Source organism: Cajanus cajan, chromosome 8, assembly GCF_000230855.2.
Source record: "Cajanus cajan strain Asha chromosome 8, NIPB_CcT2T_4, whole genome shotgun sequence".
NCBI classification, from domain to species: Eukaryota; Viridiplantae; Streptophyta; class Magnoliopsida; order Fabales; family Fabaceae; genus Cajanus; species Cajanus cajan.
The window spans coordinates 41,101,385-41,105,379 of record NC_138524.1 but is presented as its reverse complement, the minus strand read 5'-3'; positions in this window follow the sequence as shown (position 1 = coordinate 41,105,379).

Here is a 3,995-nt window from a genome sequence, read left to right as displayed (position 1 = left end):
ATTTATTTTTCAAAAATGGTTTTTGTAAGAATGGTTGGCCAAGGTACGCTTATGTGTTTAGGCTTGTTTGATTAAACACTTATGAAGTTAAGAAAGTCTTGTTATTTGATGTTGTGATTTGACAACTTAGATAGCTTTCCTTTGAACCTTTCTTTTTGAATTCGGTTCATGGTACCATCATGGATTTATTTTCGCTTTTTGATTGTCCTCATTTTTGCCTAAAACACCCTTTTGTGGTGTCTTAGCGGACCTTTGTTTTTGTTTATTTTTGCAACCCTAACTTTTGCCTAGGTTACCCTTTCGTGGGATTCCTAGCGGGTCTTTTGCTCTTATTTTTGCGCAGCCCCCTTTTTGGGTTTCCTGCCGAGCTTCTTTTATTTTAAAGGATTTCTTTTTATCCATGATGGCACTTGTCGAGGCCAAGGGAAGGTGCTCCAAGTTGTCACACACTCTTCCACATAAAAATGATGCGGGTTTATTATTATTAAGACAATTTAAACCTCATTCATGCTTATTCAAACAGGGTTAAAATAATGTGGTTTAGAATTTTATTATAAGCAAGAAGAGAAGCAATGAGAAATAATAAAGAATGATTTTATTATAATCATAGTGGAAACATGTGCCCTATCGAGGCTCGGGGGTCGGGCTGTCCCCGAGGAGTAATCTCTAATAGTCATCAGGTCTATACATCCCTATCGGAAGGAGAAGAGCACTTGATGACGACGACCGGCCTTGACGCTTGTGAACCGGCCTTCCTAAAGATCTGGCTTAAAGAACGTCGAGAAGGATCTTGATTCCTCTTCGTCCTTTGATCTTTATTAGGGTTGTATCCTAACCCTTGTTTCCCCGGATTATCCTTGATAATGGGTAGCTCGGGAATCCCTTGGGAATCCTTGCCAAGTCCTTGTCCAGGCAAGTATCCATTCTTGGTGAGCATGTAGGCTACCTTCTTCATTTCTCGGGGAAACGTTTCGACATTGGCAATCTCCAATGCTTGGAAGGCGGTTTCTAGAGCTTCCTCTGCTGCATCCACGTAAGGTATCGTGGATGGCTTGCTGATGAGTATGTCATCTTCAGCTTGTACAGTCACCAGCTTGTCACCCACTATGAATTTGACTTTCTGGTGGAGCGTAGAGGGAACAGCTTTCGCATCATGAATCCAAGGTCGGCCGAGCAGACAGCTGTATGCGGGAGTAATGTCCATCACTTGGAATTCGACATTAAAGATAGTGGGTCCAATTTGGATTGGAAGATTGATCTCTCCCACCACTTCTCTTTTAGAACCATCGAAGGCTCGAACGATCATGTTGCTCGGGCGCATTTGGACTCCCTTGATTGCCATTTGATCGAACGTTCTTTTTGGCATCACATTCAAGGAAGATCCATTATCCACCAAGACTTTAGCGATGTGATATTCCTTGCACTTTACAGAGATGTGCAAGGGCTTGTTGTGGTTCGGTCCCTCAGCGGGGATCTCTTCATCGGTGAAAGAGAGGTGATCATTAGCCGTGATGTGACTAACAATCCCCTCAAACTTGTCTTGGGAGATAGTGTGCGACACGTATGCCTCGTTCAAGACTTTCAACAGAGCTTGTTCGGAGCATAGGATCAACGACAACAGAGTAATCTTTGCTGGCGTCTTATGAAGTTGATCCATGATGGAGTACTCGCTCTGTCGGATATATTTTAACAGCTCGTCTGTCTCCTCCTCGGATTCTTTATTTTCCTCAGTTTTCTCCTTTTCTTTTCCTTTATTCTTGGGAGCCTTATCATGAAGATCTTCGGGAGTGTAGATCCTGCCACTCCTAGTCATGCCCCCAAGTCCAGCGATGTTGGAGATATCGCTGTCGGCAGAAGAATGGATGTCGTATATCCATGGCACAGCCTTATTTGATTTGTAAGGGAAAGGCATTGGAGCAGTGATCCTTAATGGTGTCGGACCTTCCCCTTTATTCGTCTTGATTACCAACAACGGATTTGATGTGCGTTCGCTTGGCGCGGTTGTTGGCTTACACTTAATAACGAACGGCGTGTGATCCATCTTTGAACATACGCATCAATTAATTCTTTCTTTTTATTAATGTTATTTAATGAATTACTAGGAGGGATGTATGCAAATGAATGACTCCTAGATCCCTCCATGATCTATAATAAGAATGCATGATATGAGATGATGACGTTGAATATGCATGCATTGTGTTTATTCAACTAAGCATTTATCATGTTTTCGGGATGCTCCTAAGATGATGCATGATATTGCTTAGTTTGGATAAATAACCCTTTTTCTTTTTTTCGGGTATTTTGTTTTGTATATATTTTTATTTTTTATTATTTTTTGGGTGAAAAGGGAAACTACCTACATGAATGTGATGATGGTAGATGTTAACACCATGTAATGGAAGATTCTTATTCCCATTTATTCTTATTTAAAAAGGGAATGTTCTATGTTTAAATAATGCAATGTATGCTCAAACAATGTCACATAAACAATGCACAAACAATTCACTCATCCACGAACAGTCACGAGCGAATCACGACGTAGGGGTATCCTGCAGAAAAGTGCATATTCAAGGAGGTTCTAACTGTTCTCACTGGTCTGAGGCCCCCAAGGTGCCCCCATTATAGGGACCCAATTCCTCTCGTCGTAAGCCGATGGAAAGTTCCAACGCACTGTCGGACTTGAGTTCATGGTTATCACCTTGAGTGATGTTTTCCGACAACGGTCTGCGGGCACCTATAGACCCATTCGACAACCGGCCGTACTAACATCCACTCCCTATGGATTACCACTCATGCCCCCGGGTATAGAGGGAACTGTTGTGTGCAAAGGTTTGTGTGCAGTTGTTATTTCAAACAATTGCAAAAATTTAAACATTCAACAGTTATTAAAAGCCACATAGATAAAACATATTATCATACAAGTAAGGGGTAATGAAGTAATTTTAGACTATCATTTTAGAAATAATCCATCACTAAATGGGATTGACTCTCGAGGCTTCCCCAGTGAAGTCGCCATCTGTCGCCACCCGCCGAAACGGACCTTGGCATTCGCGACGATGGTCGGACTCTTTTTAAGAGTTTGAAAAAAGTGGATTGTTAGAACGACTTATTCTCAAACTGAGACCTTGTCGAACTAACAATTTTATTAAAATGGTTCACCAATCCATATTAATCCCAAGCGGGACCCTCCATGGATTAGTGGTTTTCGCAAAGTAGGGTTCTTGGAGTCGCCACCAATGTTTTACTCAAAACATTGGAAAAAGGGATAAGGCAATTGATTTTCGCAAATCAACCTTGGCCATTACAACCAGAGTTGGGTAAGGGAGTCGGTTACGTGCGGGGAAGGTGTTAGCACCCCACAACGCCCCTTTCGGGTTCCCTATGACAGATTATTTCATTAATAATAGTGTAAAATTACTAAATTACCCCTATTTATTATAAGCGATTATAAATTAAATATCTACATGATGACGAATTTAAATATGCAACAATCAGAAAGCAGTAAAAGAAAGGATTTAAGAAGGAAACCTTTGAAGCGTGCTTTTCTATGTATTTAAACAGAAATTGGGAAGCTTTTTGGCGTTCCCTGACTCTACAAGCCCGCTCCTTCCTAAAATAATTTTTGACTTGGAAATCCGATGGATTTCCCTTCGACTTAGTTCGAGACTCAAGCAAAATGCTCAGAACTCAAAAACTTCGTCGGATCAACTCTCCGAGTGATTTCTAGGCAGAGCACTGCTCAAAAAAACCCAGAATACTCAAGAAGTGGGTTAAAACTTAGTGTCCAAGTGTCCAATGACGTCCAAATGACGTCTTATTTATAGGGATGAGGCGTAGTACGGCCCCTGGGTCCAATACGGCCCGTATTGAAGTTTTGAACTTCAATACGGCCGTATTGAAGTTTTGAACTTCAATACGGCCGTATTGAATTCAGTACGGCCGTATTGAAGTTCAAAGACTTCAATACGGGCGTACTGAGTTCGCTGCGGCCGTAT